General features: G+C 37.6%; 1 protein-coding gene across 4 annotated transcripts in view; it reads right to left on the bottom strand.

Annotated features, from left to right (window-relative positions):
- Positions 1 to 21880, bottom strand: part of TLK1 (tousled like kinase 1) — a 68020-nt gene that overhangs the window by 44107 nt on the left and 2033 nt on the right. The window lies entirely within an intron of this gene.

Consider the following 21880-nt stretch of genomic DNA (forward strand, 5'->3'; position numbering starts at 1 on the left):
TTGTAAACTCCCTGGGTTTAAAACTATTTGTGTATCTACACGTATACTGAATGTAGAACAATCAGGAATCCTCTTCAAACTCTTGCTCCCTAAATTGTGCTTGTGTACTGTTTTCAAGGGTTTCTATAACAAATTGAACACTTCTCATATGCATAAAAAATATTTCTTACATTAATGGACTGTGTAGTAAGGCTGTATTTTTTTTAAAGCAGATATGTTCAGCATATCTTTCCCAATATGTATGGATATATTCTATACCTTAATGGGAAAGCATTGCTCTGAAAAAGCATAAGGAATTAATCACAACAGATTTGTCAGAAAAGTTTAAATTATTGCTATTTTGACTTTATAACAGTAGAAGTTTCTAAGTCTATGTCACTCTGAAAAAAAACCCAACATTTTAGTTTAGCAAAGTAAACCATTTAATGAAGCATGTCTAGCAATATTTTGATTTATTAGCCTATTTTATAAGTCACTGCCCACAAAAGTTCAGTGATCACTTAAAATTACTGATGTAACTCCAGCAATTACAAAATCATGTGTACATTACAGAAATAGATACTACCATACCTTACATTGTTTATTTTATGAAATATGGGAGAGCAATAATCACTGTGGATAGCTGCAGGTGTCATGCACCATGTATAGATACTAATGCACTAAAGAGATCAGTACCCCTGGGTTAACTCACTGGTCAGAATGGTGATGTAGCATGTAAAGGGGCAATCCACAGCACAGATAAAATATATCCCTTTCTTTTTCTACTCATATTTTGGAGCTACACACACGAATGCATGCACTGCATTCTCTTCATTATTTCTACTGATGTGGTTTTTTGCTATTATGTTTGGGGGGTTTATTTTGGTTTGGGTTTTGTTATTGTTAAATATTCAAGACTGAAAAGCAACACGCACTGCTATATTTGTGATTTAACAGAAAATACAGAAAATCTGGATTCAAACTTTATTTCCACAGAGAGAAATCCCAGGAAGGATCCCAAGAACTGCCTTCTTCATTAATGTTGTAATTTAAATACACCATCCACATCCAACACACAGCTGTTTTATCTAGAACAAGCAGCTCTGTACCTTCAGTTCTCAGCACAAGTTACCTACTTTTAAAAGGTACTGGAAGTTTTAAAACATTTCATGTGCGGGACAATTTTTTTTTTAATTATAAAAATTACATATTAAAGGTAAAGGACATATAGCTTTTTTTAAGCATTAGACTTTATAAATTCTTCTGCTCACAGAATGCCTTGCTACCAACAAGACTGACATAACTTACAGTCCTGAAAATATACCCAGACTTCTTATTTGAACTAAAGTCCTACACCTGAAGGCCAACTCACTAATTCAAGGGACATCCAATCACATTACACAAGTACTTACAGCATATTTACCATGATGCTGAAGGAAAGACTGGCATTGTTACCACTCACTGTCATTCAAACTTGTACTATCTTCCAAAGAACACCTGGAGGGACACCTGAAATTCATTGAAGAGTCCTAAAAAACTACATTTCTTTATTTCTTGTAACCACTACAGATTCCAAATGCTTCTTCTGATAGCTTTTTGGGGTTTTTTTAATTACCAATATTTTGTCACTTTTGTATTTTTGGGGAATGGTGATATCCTCCACATTATTTTATCAGAGGATAGACAGCCTCTTCTATAAAAACTAATAAAATATATATAGATACCTTCTCTTGAAAAGGACATTTTTAGCAGGAATTCTTTTCAAAAAAACTCCAAATTCCTCTGAGACACAATGGAATATGTCAAGAGTCAAAGTTCTAAGTCGGAGAAACAATCTGCAAGCTTTTTCATGGCATTTGGTATAATCTATTATACACTATATATTATATTATACACTACTCTACCTTAGCAAAACAGAGGTGTAAAGCCTCAAAGGATTCTCCACGGTACTTAGAACACTTCAGAACCAGTGACCAAAAAACAGTGAAGTACAACTACACTTGTATTGCAAGTGTACACAAATACTTGAATGCAAGAATACATGAATACGTGTATATACTTGCAAATGTAAGACTACTTGCAAATGATCCACTTATTTAACCAAGTACTTGCTCAGGCCTGAATAAAATTGATATTTTAAGAGAAAAGTTTTAGCAGAGAGTTGCAGCTGCAATTATTCACCTTCTAAAACTGCATCTTTTGTGATACTCTTGTACTGCAACCTCTATCTTGAACACTGGTAGACTACACAGAACAGCACTGCAGATCCAAACACAATGGGTTGCCAGATCAGACTATTTTTCTTTTCCACTAAATATGGAATCAAGCTCCACAACTCAATATTTATCTTTGACTCTCTTATTACCCTGAATTGACTCTTATTATCTGGCCATCAATTACAGCTTTGAAATGAAGAAAGATCAACAGCTTCACACATTGTCAGCTTTCTACAATGAAGATAAAGTTCATTATGCAGAAGCCAGATTCTTCTTAGAACAACTCTCCAGATTAGATTGAGGCCCCCTTCTCCTGAATTCAAGGCCAGCACAAACCACCTTTCACTTAAGTGAAAGCCAAACTGGTTTGATCTGGTTTCTTTAATGCATTTTTATGCATATAGCTTTTTATGCCAAAGCAAAATACTTCAACACAGAGACCTATCTGTTGAATGGAAAAAGACAGTTTAACAATAGCCCAAATGTAAATTGAATTTCCTGATGTGCTCCGCATAGGCACTCAGATTTTATGGTAACACACACAGTAGGAGAGTTCTGTGCAGCGTATTTTTAAGAAAGCTTCACATTAACATTGATAATATTGGTGCCATGTAGTCTTCCTCAAAGGCAGTAGCATCCTTTAGAACAGTACTTCTAACTAATATCCAGCTAAAAGTGCAAGGGGCAAAAAAGGAGGCAGAAAGGCAGCATACATATTTTCAATAGCAGGAAAAGCAGCCTGGAAAGCAGGGGGCTTTTTTCTGCCCTCACTCCCTTATCTGTTTTTTCATCAAGATTCCTTTAAAGATATCAAACCAGATTTAAGCATAGTAAACACTCCAAGTACTGAAACCACTGTTTAACAGTACTGCAGTGCAACCCCTGAAGTCCTTAAGTAACTGTTTATTTCAACTTGGAATATCCTAAACATGGTTTTATCCCATCCACTATGTTGATGCCCCAATAATTTAACTTCATAGCAATTGAGCATGATAGCTCTTCTCATTCTAGAATACACATTTACCAGCAAGCAGGTAAAAGAAAAGCTTTAAAATATCAAATGCAGAACAGACTACAGAAAATTACTAAACCCAGATTTTTAATCGCTTAAGCAGTCTCTTAAAAATGAGGCCACACAACTACTCTTCTCTTTATACCAACATGAAGATACCTATCTGCATCCACATGCATTTCCTTTTAATTGAGCTCTTCTCTTGTTTCATTTAGGGAAAAAAGCAACCCAACCCAGACCAAACCCAAAACCAAACCAAACTATGCATTCAACTTCCTTCTTCTTCCCTATCTTTATGAAAGTCTGGGCTTTCCTTACTGCAGAACCAACCAGAAATGACTTTTTAATTTCTAGGAAAATAATCTAATGAAGCTAGTATTTCTGCCTCAAATAAAGCAACTATTTGGTAATAAACTATTATTTACTTAGGTAAATGTTGATCCAAGTATCTTCCAGATTATACTTCCAGTGCCTTATAAAAGCCAATGGAGAATAAAGTGACCCAGGACAAGTTGTCAGCCAAGGAATAGAGGGAGCAATAAAATACAAGTTTGGCCAAGTGAAAAAGCAAGGCAAATCAACTAACATCAAACTCTATCAAGTTGAGATGCTAGTATAATGGCATTAAGCCAAGGAGTTTTAATTTGAGAAGAGTTCAATTTCAAGGTAACAGCAAAAATACAGCCCATTTTTAGCAGAAGCTTTTGAAGTTCATTACCATCCAATGTGAATAACAATCCTGATGTCAAGAAGGTCCCATTGAATTGAAATGAGTAGTCAGTAGGGCAGAGAAAAAAAGACTATCTCTGAGATTTAAATAAAAACTCTGAGATTAAATAAAACAAAATTCCAGAACTATATTTATGTCCAGACAATCCAAAGCCTAGAAGACACTACTTACCAATGCCCCAGAGTTACAGCTCTTCCAAAATACTTTAAAAAAACAGCTACAGATTACTCATGACAAAGTTTAACCTGGGAGTTTAGAAATGCTTAATAGCATTGACTTCCCAAAGAACAGGATTAACTTCTTCTACAGAAGACTATGTAGCTACTACAACCTCCAAACAACAGGTAACCTGAAAAAGTTCAAGGTATTACATTCAAATTGAAAACCTAAGCTGTATCTGAAGCTAACAGTGGCAGTAGATGAAACAGCAAAGGATAAAAATATATCCTGATGTTCAAGTGAAACAGCCTTTTGAAAAGATCATAAAAGGTAAGAAAATCCTAATGACAGAGAGACATACCTAAGCCCAGGGTAAAGAAAAAAACAGAATCCATTTAATTAATCAAGAGTCATTTTAAAGCACAGTGAAAATGCAGTATTTCTCAGCACCTGAGAACACTGAAGCACATAACACAGCAGACACCCCCCTACCACTGCTAAAGTGCCTAGGTGAACTTAACAGGCTTTTCTTATTAATCTAAAGGAGACTGTGGGGTACAAGACAGATAATTAGCAGACAGATCAGGCTTTGGTCTACATAAAACCTGTGGGAGAGAAATAATCTAACTGCCAAATTTTAGCCTAAAAAAGCACAATTGTGGAAAATCTAAAAGTACAGGAAAAAAAATCTTTCCTATGAACATAAAAAGACAGGAGGTTTTGACAAATACTATATATTTATATATGCTGATTACAGTTCTATAATCACTGGATGGAAGCTTATTAAAATACCAAGCAGCGAATTAAGGTTTTTCTGATGTAGAAAAAAAAAATATCTCCAAACATAGTAACTTATTACTAATTTCCTATGGACTAAAAAGTTGACAAGGAAATCTATTTTGGATAGATTGCTAGGTTAATCAAAATTAATTCTTCTGGAGCCCAAAGAATAGTAAAATATTCCATGTCCCTTCTCTCCCCAAGATGCAGCAGTCTATTTCCTTTTGGAAATCTTTCTGAAATGACTGTAGCTCTTGAACATTGTTTATTTTGCTTTTCCCAACAGTTCAACAGTCCAGAAACTTGATCTAAAATAAAGAAAACTTTGGCTGCTGGATAGATAAGTAATTTTCTGCAAATCATCTATAACAGAAATCAATTCTTTAATGATAAAAAAAATTATAATGATCTTAAGACCTCATGTCTGTGGTGCCAGTTTTTGACTTCAATTTTGTGGCCAACAATCTGGAAAAGAGAAGAGAATTACGGAGAAATATGCTCCTGAGGGAACCCCTGCCAACACCTTGAAAAAAGACTTATGAATAAAGCATTTGGGCCAACTCCAGACCAGCTAGGAGACATTTGTGGGTAACAATTTAAGAACATTTAATTCTCCCTGCCTTCAGCTAGGCACTGTATTCTAGGGATCTCTTGAGGATTATGTGTCTCATCAGATGGCTGTAGGCAGCAGAGGCAGAGATGAATTTCCAAGTTGCCCACCAATGCTTTAATTTGGCCAATGGCCAACAACATATACTCATGTGAGTGGGTCTGCCACAGAGATGGTAGCCCAGAATGGCTCGTTCAGAGCTCAGGGAGGAAGTGATTCAAACAACAGAGAGGACAACAGCTCCCCAGGGACTACTCTGTTGTAACTGGGGCTAAACCTGGCATGCAACCCTGTCCTAGGCAAAGCCTCATTTCTGACTAGTCCCTCTTCCAATCCTACCCCCCGTAAGTACAACTGAATTGCCTGAAAGACACGCCTGGCTCAAGGGTAATGCTTGAATCAATAAAGAATTCTCAGGAATTGCTGAGTGACAGTATTTCCCCTATGTATGCATACAAGAAATTATACTTGCCTTCGATTTCACAGACAACTACTGCACAGGTATAAATACAACCTGTTTGAAGTGCAGTGCAGTACCCAAGAAAGACAAAGAGTAATGTAAGAGAAAGACCTGAAAAGGGGGAAAAAAAAAAAAAAAAAAAAAAAGCCACAACTGACTGAGCACCTTTAAAAATTATATCTAAGCATAAAAATTGGAAAAGCCTGTATGTCTATGACAGATTTCAAGACTGAAGTCTAAATTAATGATGTTGATGGTCTGAAAGCTACTTTTTTCACAATACTCATTGGAACAATGGTATGCTGTGTCTCATTTCAATTTTATTCATTATTCAGAAAATGAACCAACATCTAGTTTTATCTGGCATGTAAAACCATATAACAGTTCAGGTTTTAGCCAGGTTTTTCTTTCTGGCAGCTTTTCTTGAAGGAATTCTTCACAAATCAAACTTTTCTCATCTTGCCCCAGAAATGATGATGCCATTATTTTTTCAGGGTGGGTTTTTTTATATTAGGGATAGGAGTTGGCAAGTATAAACTAAATAATAAAGAGAAAATAAGATATAACACAGAGCATTCAACATGGTATCTATCTATCTATCCATTTCCCAGACTTTCAGTATAATTCCATGTGCATTGTGTACAGGAAGCGTTAGCATAGCAAATACTGCTATGAGCAACAGAACCACGACAAGGTCCTTCCTGAGTCTGTTGAATAATGTTTAATGTGATGAATGAAGGGACAAACAACAATTGAAAGAACACACAGTGTATTTCTCCTTGTACTCGGCACTGGTGAGGCCACACCTTGAATACTGTGTTCAGTTCTAGGCCTCTCACTTTAAAAAGAACATTGAGGTGCTGGAGCATATCAAGTGAAGGGCAACAAGGCTTGTGAAAGGTCTAGAAAACCTTTGCTGTGGGGAATGGCTGAGTAGTTTAGTCTTGAGAAGGCTTAGGAGGAACCCTATTGCTCCCTATAACAACCTCAAGAAAGGCTGTAGGGAGGTGGGGGCTGGTGTCTTCCATGGGACCTTCAGAGAGATGATCCAAATAAACGGCCTTAAGCTGAGACAGGGGAAATTCAGATTAAATATTAGAAATTTCTTTTTCACTTTTAGAGTGGTCAGGCACTGGAATAACTTGCACAGGGAGGTGGTGTATTCACCAGCCCTGGAGATGTTTAAGAGGTGTCTAGATCTGAGTGTTATACAACAGTTTAAATGATAGTGCTAGACTAATGGTATGACTAGATGATCTTGAAGGCCTCTTCCAACTCTGATGATTCTATATTTCTGTATCACTAATAGATCAAAAGCTGTTTTCTGCTACCCGCCAATGGCACTTAGGAGCCTACATTTCAAAGACTGGTATCACTATATTGCCTTTTCTCCTTTGCACACCTTTACTGAATTCAATAGATCAATTCATGGGCACTGTAACAGAAACACATGCTGTGCCCCACTGCAAAACAGTCTGCTTGGAAGAATAATTCCCCACATCCAAAATAACTCTCCATGTCCACTAATGCCTTCTAGGCTCTTATAAACAGTACTGAGTTAGGCAAAAGCAGAGTGTACTTCCTGTGTCAAAATCCCAGTCTGCAATATCTTTCCCCACCATGAAAACCCTCCTCCATCAATAAAACAGAAAAGCTGCTACAAAAAATACACCACGAGAAAGTATTAACAGTGAATAATATTCCTTCTGGAAATGCCCTCATTTATAAAGTTTATTCTGAACTCATACAATCAACAGCTTAAATAATAAAAAATTTGTTAAAACCAGGTATTTCAAGTTGGCTACAATACCACATACAGAACAAGCCTGACAAGTCAACACTCTGAACACACACAGACTACACAGGTGATATCCTGAACATGTTCATGACAAAGAATGGCATCAATTTCTTTGAAATTTGTTGCTGTATCATCCCAAGTGTCACATTTACTTCTTTTTCTAAAAGGTCTGGATTCCTCACTTGCAACTGTTTCCTATATTAGTCTTAACTACCAAGAGCAAGTTCCGATTTGGCAGAAGTATTTTGGTGTTTTTTCAACAATGCCAACTTCCATCACTTAGCAAGCTGCCAGAGTTTGAATGTTACAAAGAAACAGCAAGAAATAGGTTTAAGGCAGTCCTCACTGACCATTTTGCACTCTTCATTGCAAAAAAAAGTTATAACAGAGACCAGGTTTATTGACTAGTTAACTCTCACTGTCTAAAATACTACTCTAAGCATTTAGTCCATTTAGAACAAATATATAGATACTGAAAAACAAATGCATCTTCAGTAAAACTCACTTTTAATGACAGCATCTGATTTGAACATCTGCTACAGTGACGGAATAATCAGAGATACAAAGCTCTCTTTTAAAGTGCTTTTAATAAAGTTGTGTTCCAGACAACTGTCAGTTTTGGCAGCAACTGGATAGCCAGCTAACACATCCACCTCATGTTTCTTGTCATCTTCAACCACTATATTCTGTGCATGCATAAATGTGATCCAAACCTCTCTAAAATCTCCCAAAAGGCCTTAAACAATCCTATCTAGGTTCCATGCAGCTTCTTCCTGGAAAAGGAAGATTTACTACACAGTTACAAGGTCGAAAGCAGTAACTTTTCTTTCTTCAGAGTTAAAATCAATGTTCTGGTTAATAAAAAATGCCACTAAATACACTGCTTTATGACTGAATGCTACGAAGTTAGAAGGAAAGTTAAAAGAAAATATGATGGCACCCCTTTGGTTTGCCTTTGTCAATCAAAAGTAAAACAAGTCCTTGCTAGTGTCCTAGAGAGCAGTATAAATGTTGATGTATTACACTGTACTAGTCCCCCTTCATATACAATGCACGGATAAGTTTATGCTTACAATCCCTCTATAAGGTAAGAAAAATGTATTTATACTTTACAGAAAGTACCTATTGTCTTGGCCAAAGTTAGCAAGACATCAGTGGCAGAACACAAAAAGACTGCCTGTACACAGCAAACATCTGCCTTGAACACAACGTTATGTCAAGAGAGATAAAAACTAACAGCCTGGGCTGCACATATGCAGGTGACGTGCTGCCTGCCTATGTCTACAGCTCCCTCTTCATCTATGTAGAGAAATGTGCAGCAATTACTCTTGCTTCTAGGCAACTCTGTAAAAGGTATCCAAACAGAAAGAGAGCAGCAGAATTTGCCCGTTTCAGCTTCATTTGCTGCAAAACCAGACGCTCCCTGTCCCCTTGGGGAAGAGGCAGCAAGCAAGGAGAAGCACACTACAACTTCACAGGTCACTTGTTGGTGATGCAGACTAACAGGTCACAAGATAACACCAGTTTTGTGATACTCTCAAATCACCCCACTCTGAACAAAAGGCTCCCTATATTCCATCCCTCCATTTATTTCTATGCTGAAAAGGACTAAAAGTCAGGAGCAGTCCTGAAGAAGAAACATCTACCTAGAGAAATACCAGAAAGTACAGCAAATTTGATTTGCAGTATTCAGTTATAAGGAGGCAAACCGAGAGCTCTAAACACTTGAGTCCACGAAATGGCTGTTCTGCAAGAATTTAAAATGGCACAGGCCTTTTATACATATCAAAAACAAACAGTAGCTTCTGCTATCTGAAGAAGGAGTGGAAAGGAAGTTAAAAGCAGAGGTCATCTACGGAGCAGGAACAGAGCAAGCAATGTCTCTTCCCATAGGGCTTTTGGTTCTCACCCTCCTCAGAAAAAGTAAACTATGAAGGATGAAATGCAAGATGTTGCAGCTTTTTTCCAAATAAAGTTTTTGAGTTACCCATAAATAGAGAGGCAGGCCAAAACTCCTCAACAATTTAACAGAATAAATTTATTTTTCTGAGTTACAATACCAGTCATTTAGTATCTGAAAGCTATATTTGTGTCAATTTCAGTTGTTAATTCTCTGAACTTCTAATCTCATTATTTCTGCAGCTCCAACTGCCATTTCTACCCTCATGATCTTCAAAATCCCCCAAGTACAGACAGCCCACTGACCCTCGAGGCAAGGGTTCTGCTCCCTGGAGCACACAGGACAAAGTGCTGACCACAGTACCTAGCTCTTAATCTATCCTGGTTTTGCTGTTACACAGCGAGGAACATGTTATAAATAAGAAACTAAAAAAAGCAAATTGTAAGTCTCTCCAAATATATTAATTTTACTTATTACATTGTGATCAACTAGAGTATCAGCCTCCGTACAATTTTAACATCCAACATGAAAAAAAGCTCATTACACCTCTAAGATTAAACTAGGATTATAAATTCATCACTAATTGTAATTACAAGATACATGAAATATTTTGATTTTTGCATTAGAGCATTTTAAGAAAAAGGTATTAACTTCCATGAACACCATAGATTTTCGCCTTTTTCGAAATACCTGTATGGCCCACATAGCATAGAAACCACAAAAAACTGAAAAAAAGTAACATATATTAAGATATTTAGACTGCAGAACCATAAGATTCAGCACAAACCACCACACCACCAGAGAGCCTGTGCAACAGGGATCCTGGGCCCTATGCTGAGCAGGCTAGGCTACCTGTGAGATGGGTCACTGTGCTCTCTTGGAGGTACCCTGTCTAAGTGGTGCTCAGAGAAGCCAGCAATTAGCTACTGTTCCTTCATGCTGGAACCAAACCTTGGTTGGTTTGTTTTTATTAATTTACATCTGAAACAATCCAAGTTTCACTGAACACGGGAAGAAACTCATTTCCTCAAAGTCCCTTGTAGGGAAGAGACTCTCAGAACACAGCTAGACAAATTACACACACATAGAGCTGACATGTTAATGACTACACCTACATTTTCGTGGGACCTTGCAGCATTGCTCCCATTCTATAGATAGAGGGGAAAAAAAAGACATGAAATGGCACATGAAACAGTAAAAAAAATTAGGTTTAAGGCTATTGGAGGTTGGGGAGAGGAAATATTTCAAGCTTTTTACTCCTTACAGCAGAGCTACAAAGCCTGTTGATACCAACAGTATACACTGCATTCAGTTGCAACTTTGAGTACTGAACATTTTTAAAAATTTAAAACCCACTCAGTTCACACACAAAGAAACATCCTATGTAATCATCTGTCAAAAATTCAGTTTTAGTTTTGCTCAGCATTATCATTAAAGAAATTTGCATTACAGCCATTTCTCCTATCCAAAGCTCATTGCCTAATTTTAAACCAGCTTTCTTTTCTGCTATACTATCACTTTCATTCAAGTTTTAGAAGAAATAAAAAAACAGAAGGAATTTTCATTCCTTTCAATACACCCCCTTCCTAAGAACTGCCCATCTTGCTGGCTAAGCGAACCTCGTGGAACAGTCTGCAATCACATGAATAAAACTTCAAAAATGCAGTTAAAACCCATGGGGCAACCAGAAATTAGGCAAGAGCAGAATTATAAGTCTTTGATATCACAAATTGAGAAAGAAAATAATATTTTCAGGTATACATTCAAAACATTCTTCAGGACACCAGTAAAAATACTCATCCATAATTAACATCATCCACCATGTAGAAGCACCTGAACACTTACAGTACTACTGCCCTTTTATTCTTAAGGGATAAGGATATTTCACCACCTTCTGTAGACTACTGTAGGCATAATTTTAGCAAAAGAAAGAGTGATCCAACCTCTCTTCCCCATCTGACAAGAGATAAAGCAGGATTTCTCCTTAGAATAGTTCACACCAGAGGCAGGGGAGTACCATGAAATCCCTTGGATGGTTAAAGCGGGCTTTGTGGAACCTACTTCCTGCAGCCGACTTAACAGAGACAGAACACACCACGCTACTGGGAGGCAGCAGCACACCTTACCAACATCTGACAAACTGGGATGCCTTTTATCTGGCACGTATTTAACACAACTGATCCACTTCAGGGTAACTAAGCACCAGCTAACCACATGGAAAAATACTTTAAACCAAATACATCTATCATCAAACAGATGATGGACTTAAGACAGGACCCAGAATCAGACCAGGCCTACTTTCATCAGTAAGAAAACACAAACAGTCCAAAGGAGACCACTGCCCAGTTAGACACGACCTGACAAGTCTCCAGGTGCATGGGAGTATCCACCACATGCACCACACTCCCCACGCCAGACTGCTGCTTTAGCGAGCTGTCTCAGTGACAAAAACTTAAGCACTATTCAAAACAAATTAATAAAAATACATCAGTAATGAGAAAGTTTCACCAACAGCAGTTCTCTGAAGTACAAATGGGAAGCTGCCCTCCTCGCCCTGCCTGTGCCCAGCGGGAGCTCCCACCACCAGCAGGACCAACACACACCACACGCCCCCAGAGCGGGCAGCTAAATCCCTTCAGCTCCAGCACTGCCACAGTAAATATGAACATGTGATGAAGTCTAACCATGGGAAAACTTCTAAATACAAGATAGCAAATAGCAACACAAATAACTGAGTACACCAGGCAGGTTTGGGTCTGTTACAATAAGATCAATCTAGTCTCTAGTGAAACCCTTTTCATCCCTAATAGGTAGTCATGCTACCTATTTTGGTAGTTACCTGAAGCATTGATTCACTGCTTTCATGTACTGCTTTCATACAACAAAATGCTGTTTTCCGAGTACTACATACTAACAAAATCATTTACCAAATGAGAAACCTCCACTAAAAATGGCTTCTTTTTCAGCAATAAGCTCTTCCACTCACTATCTTTGGCTCTTTGGTACAACGAACCAAATAAATTCTGTAAGTCAATGGATGTAACAAAAAGCATTTGTAACAATCTGTTTTAACTTAAACCTAAAAAAGCATGAGCAATTTCATTAAAGATTGAAAAAACACTAACAACATCTGTTATTTCCCAAAAATTTCTCATTTGAACTATTACCCACAACCTTTAAACAGGATTTCACCTCTTCTCAAGTGGTAGCTGTGGTCAGTGAGAACTCTGACACCTCAGATAAACAAGCATTCCTCTCCGGTCTTCCTAGACACAGGTGCCTGTAACTGCAAAATCCTGAGTGCACAAAGCACTCACCCTTGCTGCCAGCACTACAGCAGGAGAGCTCCTGCAGGGTGATGTGCTGCAGGACACGGGAGGAGACTCCTGGGCACTTCCTTGGAGCACAGTCTCACTGAGGCACCTTCAGCCAATGAGGGAGGTCAAATATCCAGAAGGTTCCTGCTCCTACTGCACCGATGGACTGCCCTCTTGTCAGCAACATCAGCAGCATGCACAAATGAAAACTGAGCAGGAGAAGCACTGCTTAGAGAAGCACAGGGGAAGCAGAGAATTAGAATGGTACTGGAGGTCACCTGTGCAGCCCAGCACCAGTGAGGAAGGGAAACTGGCAGTAGGAGAAGGAAGGCTGAGTATCCTGCTGGTGTAGGAGAGAGCACACATCCCACCCAGATACAGCAGGGATGGTGGCACACCACCAAATTCTGCAACTTCTGACAGTCACTGGTATTGTTGCCTCATTGCTTGCTTCTCTTAAAAAGATGGAATTTCAAAGCCACAAGAACAACACACAAAAAATAGTAAAAATTGCTGTAAAACTTTCCTCTTTTTTTTGGTTCTAACAAACTCGAAGAGAAAGATTTAAGGGAAACAGCAGGAAGGTGGTGTCAGACACTGGCAGAGACTGGTGCCTGTTGTTTGCACTTCTCTGGAAGAAAAAAACAAGCAAAAGCTCTGAGAACAGCATGTTGTGATTTAGCTAAGAGAACAAATCAGGTCAACTAGCAATCACACACCATGGGAGGAAGAAAAGCAAAACCCTACCACTCTTAGGGTAATTCACTGGAGATCCCATTGTCACGGCTTCACTATTTTGTACCTCAATTATTATATATGTTGCAAGTATAAGAAACAGAGAGAAAATACAAGAAATACAGTATTAATGTATAATCTAATAATAAACAACCAGACTCTTGTGAACTTTACACATTTCTGTTCTCCTGTTTAAAAGCAAACAATACCAAAAACTGAAACTCATGATATAGCAAAACTAGCATGATTAATCCAGCTGCCAATCTTTGTATCATCTGCAATCATCTTCAGATTTAACAAAATTACATATTTGAAAAAATGAAACAAGTTTTTAAGAGGTATGTAATAATAAACAATAGGAATTTAGGACATTTATACTTAAAAGCAGCTGAAATATTTGTGTAAGTTTAGCTTGTTTATGAGACTGCTTTGTGAGATGCAGGGCCCTAACAGCAACATTAGTATTCCTAATGATAAAAGAGTTCACTGAGAAAATGGTTTGTGTATATATAAAAATGTGTACATTCAGGACATACAAAACTGCTGCTTCCTTAATAGTAACCACTTGTATGTTCTGGATATGGTAGCATGTATGAAGCAAGCAAAATACAAAATACCACCTAACAAGGAAGACCAACATGACATTTGCTTTTCAGTTTGAATACTGGTGTAACTCCTCTTAAGCAGTATTTGTATCACAATCATTTAATAATACAATTTAATTACAAAGAGACAATATGCAATCTGATTGTATAAGTAAATTCAATAAGCAATGAACTTCAGAAAAGCAAACTGAGGCCATAACATGTACAGCAAAGTGCTTTTTAAATCTCATTTAAAAATTCTAAACCTGCATCTTCAGGAATTACTTCTATTTGAATCCTACTTGTAACTTTGAAATATTAAAATCCCACTCCTCATAATGAGCCTTCATAAGGCTAAGAACACAAGTACTGTAAGAATTGTTCCACTTTATTCAAAATTAAAGCTTGTGGAGTGGGACTAAGACTACTGAAACTAAACCATGACATTAATAGTCAAGAAGTTTCTAAAACATGTATCAAAGACACAGCAACCACACTACCAAACAGCCACCAGCTCAAGAAATAACTAAATTGCCAAAAAACCCTGAAAAAACCCAAAGAAAAACCCTAGTAATACCAAGAAAACCACTCTTTATAATCACTGCTACCATAGTTAAAACAAAAAAAATTACTTTACAAAACTAATCACACTCCTTAGACCACTCTTGACTATTCCACAGATGTTAAAGTGGTAAGTATTGAAAATGTGTGGATTTTATTTTCAATTGCTTTATAACAAAAATATCAACTTCTTAAAGGACACTAAGAATACTAAGAATAATCTAAGAAACAGAAAAGGCTTTAACATCTTTGAGAGGCAAAGTAATTACAAGAGGGAATCAGGATACACACTAAAATTGGCTAAAGTACTGTTGCAAAATTAAGGACAGAACTGTGGAACCCTATGAGAACATACCATTAACTAGAAAAAAACAGTATTTACCAAATACAACTATGGATTGTACAGGTTGGATTAGTCTAAGCCACAGGAGAAAAAAAAAGAAGTATTACAAATCAAGTATTACTTGAAGCATCATCCAAGTTTGTCTCCATAGAACCAAGAGGCCAAAGAGTCCGATGGTGGAGAACGGAAATGGAAACACCTCTGCTGTTCAATCTCAATTATCTGGTGCATCAGAGTCCCACAGTGGGAAGACCAGGATCTAAATTATACTGTTTCAGATTTGCAGGACTTATTAAACTCATATATGTATTTGTAAGATTACTTTCTAATTTTCTGCCTTTCAGCATATAGTTCAGAAGTTTGTTTACATATTAAAAAAAACCAAAACAATCCACCAAAAGTTACAGATGCAAGACAGTGTTTGAAGCGTGTACATGCTTTCAGTTCAAGGTATTTACAAAATAAAATAGCTAAAAGTCTTGGGGTGTGTGATATCACACAACAGATTTTCCTAAAAGCATCAGGATTTCCTTTATTCCTCAAAAAAAAAAAAAATCTCTTACAGGTATAGATCTATTAGAAGTCCATAGAAATGGAATCTAGTACTCCTCAATCCCCCAAATAACTATGGTCAGGCTTAATTTCCTGTAAAAGGCACTCTGGAGTTTCTTACTACCATCCCCACGTCTTAAAATACAAAGTTCAGAGTGCTTTGTTCTTAAGGCCATTATAAAGAAAGCATTGCAGCCTTAAGTTTCCACCTACGTAAAACTGCAGATATGATGAGGCAAGATACATTGCTTAATGCTCCTGCTGCCACTTCTCAGCAAGCAGAGGCGGTCCTAGGAAATACCAACCTTCTTCTCCATGACATCCAGTTTCACATAAAAGCTCCAGTAAATTAACTTTCCTACTCTGAAGTGATGTGTAGTCACTCAACAATCACTAGCTGTCCCTCTAAATCCTTGGAGGACAGCAGTCTGCTTCAGAGCCTTTCCAGCTAAAGCTATTGAGCACAAGGCAGGTAATTTTTCTTAATTGTGTATTTGAAAAATATACTTAGCACTAAATGTTTAATTGAAGCTTGAAGCAATAATAATCTATGGTGAGATTTGAAGTTTATGATCCATTAAATTCATAAAAGAGAAAAATATATTCAAACATTATAAACTTGAATGCTCTGCTGGCAGACAGACCATCAGATCACTGAAAGCTGTGGGTGAGCTGCCTGGAGTTCTGAAGCACCTGGTCAGCTTTCACCAGCAACTGCTTCAGCCGTTTTCATTTATTCAACCACTTCAGCAGTTGCTTTACTCAGAACTACTGAAGAGCAACCGACTGCTTGGAAAGCAGGAAAGCCTGGCTTTCTCTTCCACATGATGAACACAGAGGACTGGTGACTGGATTTCATCTATTAACTCCAAATTTTGCAAGGCTCTGGCAAGTGACCAGAAGTAATTTACTCATTTCAGAAACTACAGACAATTCTCCTTTATCTGGTTTAAACGCAAAGCACATTTGTATATATATGTACTATGTACATAGCACAATTAGAATTAACTTTATTTAACTAACAAAGTTAGCTAAAAGCTGTCTAAAGCATGGGGAATTTTGTTACTTAAACATTAAGAATCTAAGGAGTGTAACTCCTTAAATAAATGCATATAGATGTGTCCCCTCATGCCTAGCAAGACTATGATCAAATTAGACCAATTAGAATCAACTTTTCTTTAGGAAAAATAATTAAGCACAAATGCAAAATAAAATTAAAAACAATTATTTAATCAGGGTTTCCTGCTCACTGATTTAAGTCATGATTAATAATATAGTCACTCTGATTTCAGTCAATCCCTCCAGCATGGACCCATCCCGAAGAGTCGCACAGTCCCAGTCTTCCCCCAGCATCTTCAGCATGTCCAACTTCACTTAAGACCTTCTGCTCCCTTTTTCCAGGACTAAATTTTAGGTGAATTAAGGCTTACAAGCAGTCATGTTCCTGCCACCTACCACATCCTCTCCAGGAATAGCCTAGGTGCCAAGATTTTTCTGCTGGTATATACCATTGCTCTGCTCAGGAATGAAAAAAGGAGTAAGACCTCCTGAGAGAAGGTGCCTGGGAAGGAAGCAGACCCTTACCTCCCATCCCAAACAAAGCATTCCAATAACAATGGAGACAAGATGATGGGAAATGTAGGATCCAAAATACCTTCTGATGCTCACTAATGCTTCCCTACTCCTAGCAAACTTTGCCCTTAAGTACTGAACATAAAGTGCAGTACTTGTTTCTTGTTATTTTCAGCAACTATTAGAAGTTTTCCACTTGCAGCACCTAAAAAATTGGGTTACATTATGGTGGCCAGTTTCTGTTTAACTGCTCTCCAACGATCACAACTGAAGTACCGGCATTGTCAACAGAAACTCTGACCACTCTTCTTCCTCTACCCACCTTCATACCCACTCAGAGCAATCTGGCAACCCAAATTTCCCTTTTTCTCTTTTATAGCTGAAACATACCAAGCCAAACCAAAAGAAGTTCATAAAGCTTTTCTTCCTCCCACTTGTGTGCTTTTATGCTTATTAGCTACAATTAGGAACTACTCTACTGCATAAAAACAATTTACTAACTTCGACATTTTTTCTTGTGAAAAAAAGCTCAGCATGGAAGCAAAATTTTCATATGGGAGTAAATGGATTGGGAGCAAGAACTACTTCAAAACACAACCTTATACCAGTAACACAAAAAGCATAAAGGATTATTTAAGCCTGTCATATTTCCATAATCTCAATTCTTAAGGTAGCAAAGTTCTATAGAACTAACTTTGATCATGATGCACATATATATGTTATTGTTTCCCAGCAGTCACAACAGTATTTTGCAATCATTTAGGATTATCAGGCTCTAAGAAAATCCAAAGAAATGTCAATACTAACTAGAGACTACAGTTATTTCTAATGAGCAAGCTTACTTCGGCTTGGAGGAGAAAAAAATTAATTGCTGAAAGAAAAAAGCAAACAAGAAAAAAAAAAAGAGCGGGGGGGGGAAAAAAGAATGAGAGAAATAGCAAGTTTTTTACTTGAATGAAAATAAAAATAAACATCCTGTCCCTATGTCGATTCCCTCTCCATTTAAAATGGAATAAGTTAATGGGAAATTCCATTCCAGGCAGAGTAAAACAGAATTAAAACAAAACAGTTGGCCAAGAACTAATTTACTCTATTTGCTACAGCACTTGTGTTTTAAAAAACCAGATTCAAAAAAAGGATTTGTATTAAAAAAGGTTTCCTTTCCCATTTCTCATTTGGACATGCTACAAGATCTCCAAAGAATTTGGCATAACCATCAGCTCACTACGAGAATCACATCTTCAACTAAACCAGCAATAATATCACAAGCTAGAATTTGTGTGCATCACTGGCACAACATCAATCTCAGACAACACCTGCTCATGCTACAGCCAGCCTAAATAACCTTTTATGATTGCTGTGCTCATTCTGAGTAAAAATATGCCATCATTTTTAAATACAAAAAGTGTTCCTGTTCTTCTCTGGCCCCATATAAACTAGCCAAATCCATAAAATTTTTAATCTACAGTTGAATGATAAAAGCCAACAAACTTACTGAGAACTTCCTGTTAAAGCAAAGTAGCTGAGCTTTTGCACTATGTGCAAACAACAGAAAACAACAACCCTGGAAGTTTAATAAGATTCAGGTTGCTTTCATGTTCATGGACTAATATATTGTACGCAGCATACAGATGCAACCTGGCATCTAGAAGCATTTTCTAGACTGGAAACTTAAGGAGGAAATAAACTGTACCTTTGTGCTCAGACACATAACTACCATCACATTTTAGGTAACAATAAATACAAACAATACACATTTATCAAATTTTAGGAAAAAAATCACCAACAAAATGTGCTACTCATACAATATAAGCTCTTCAAAGACTGTCAATACATGGCATAAGTTTATTTACCATTTTGCCATCATATACAAATTCGGGATGAAATTTGAAAACTGAAATTTGTATTCCTGTTGTGTTAATTCGAAGTTCTATTTGGCATTCCATTTTGCTTTTAGCCAACAGCACACATAAAAAATAACTTACAAAGCATTATGCTTAACTACCAGACACTGCAGCACCACCCACCCAGTGAGCCAACCATGTCCTAAAGCAGCATGTCTATAATGTGAAGGGAAGGGATTCTGCCCCTCTACTCCACTCTACTGAGACCCCACCTGGAGAGCAATGAAGGACACAGACCTGCTGGAAGAACCCAGACAAAGGCCACAAAGATGATCAGAGGGCTGGAGCATCTCTGCTATGGAGACAGGCTAAGAGAGTCGGTGGTGCTCAGCCTGGAGAAGGCTCCAGGAAGACCATACAGGACCTTCCAGTACCTAAAAGGGGCCTATAAGAAAGTTGGACAGAGACTTTTTACAAGAGCATGAAGGGACAGGATAAGGGACAACAACTTTAAATAGATACAGAGTAGATTTAGATTAGTTATTAGAAATAAATTATTTACTTTGGGGGTGGTGAGGCTCTGGAACAGGCTGACCCTCCAGTAGCTGTGGAGATGAGTGTGCCACATGCCTGGAAGTGTTCGAGGCCAAGCTGAATGGGGCTTTGAGCTACCTGGTCTAGAAGGAGGTGTCCTTGCCCATAGCAGGGAGCTGGAACTAGATGATCTTTACAGTCCCTTCCAATGCAAGACAACCTATGGAATCTCTTCTGACTCTGCCTTGTCAGCATTGGCCTGAACATTCTCCATTTACAAAACAGCACTCTGCAGGTATGTGCTTTAATATTTTTAGTTACAGACACAAAGCAGACAAAAGTAAAGAAACTTCAAACAGGAAATGGCTTGACTGCAATTATGTGAGCGATGGCAGAAGATTCAGTCACACAACCACACATACAGTATGCAAAATAATACTGCATAACAGTCCTCCTAAATTCCTGATAACATCTACTGCAGGGCTCTTAAGTGACCACATATACCACACGTAAGTTATGGGAATATAAAACAACTGACAGAACGACAGACATTTACAAGCTACACTAAAATGCAAACAAGAGATAGTTCTTATACAGTAAAAGTGTACAGCTGCAACTGTATTCAAGTCCATCCCAGTCTTTTCATTTCAAAACCTCAAAACAAAAAATCAAATCAATACAGCAAAGCCATGAGGCCACTCTAGATCAAGATATAGAAGATAGCATCCAATGGAAAATGTTGCTGCAACGTTGCAGCACATTTTAAAAGATTAAAATATTTTTAAATTATTATTTCCTCTAATTTCACCCATACTTCCCAAGTAGTCTCTTGATATTGACAAGATATTGCCAGTTTTTTAAAATGTGTTTGTGCAATTGTCATATATGCTAGAGCTTTTATTTTTTGCTTTTTTCCTATTAAGAGATTCCGAAAATACTTTTAGAACTTCCTAAATCAACGTGCAGATGGTTTCTGCTCTTAATAAACCAGAATCTTCAAATGCCCATGTGAGACATGTGAGCTGATACCAGACCTTCATAGTTGAGGTCAGATCAACCACAGCACACTTGGTACACTCCATGAAGGTCTGCACTTCCAAAGGCAACAGGGACATAACTCTCACAGGAGACAACCAAAGGGATTTAACCCAAAACAAGAAGGCCAAGCTGGGAAAGAAGCTCTGCACAAGTGCCAAATGCGCTGTATGGTAAATATTACCCACTCAAAACTGGCACCAGCAGCAATGCAGCTGGGATCCAGTGCAGGCTGGCAGCCTTGTGCACTGCTCCAAAACTCACAAGCCCCAGGTATCACAAGTTTAGAATTGATGACAGCCCAGGCTCCCATAAACACACTGTACTGCAAATACTCCTTGCTTATTAGTTTGATCTGGCATCAGTCTTTCACATATATAAGCCAATGCCTATGAACATACTAATATATTTATATTTCAGGGCCTACTGATTTCTGGCAAGCTACTTCTTTGTAAACCATATATAAAGTAAGATGCCTTGATAACATCTCACAAACATGAATGCAAAACATGAACCCAAGCACGGCAGCTTATGCTTATTTTCAAAGAGAGCTACCTAGTGAGGACACACAATTTAAACACAACCAAGGAACACTATAAAAATACAACACATTATAGTACCAAACAAACACCAAGGTATTGATTACTTTTAACCCATAATCTGTATTAGAGGATGCAAATTACAGTACCTGGAAAAATCCAACAGCCTGAGTTGTAAGAAAGAAAAATGTAAAGAGCATATAAAAATGAGCTTCACAAAAAATATTTTTCTTGTCTCAACAGAGCTACTCATGGACCACCATTTTTTGTTAAAATAAATAGATAGATAATTTATATTGCAATAATAATTTCAAATTTAAATGGCAGGTATTTGAAATACATCCAAAAATATCCTACATATACATATTATCTGTATGCATATTCCTAACAAGAGCTGCAACAGTGAAAATACCTGCTCTCAATAAACTTAAAACTATGAATTTGGCTGCTGATGGTTTTTCTAACAGCTTTGGTTTCCCAGAGAAGACGAGCACAAAATGCCTGCCACTTTACTCAGCATCTTTAACATATACCATAATTCCTTCCCAGGTATTTTCTAGAGCATTTCATGTCAATCTACCTGCAGGAGCGTGTGCAAAAGTGACACAGAGTGATACAAG

This window comes from Lonchura striata, chromosome 8 (genome assembly GCF_046129695.1).
Source record: "Lonchura striata isolate bLonStr1 chromosome 8, bLonStr1.mat, whole genome shotgun sequence".
Taxonomy (NCBI): Eukaryota; Metazoa; Chordata; class Aves; order Passeriformes; family Estrildidae; genus Lonchura; species Lonchura striata.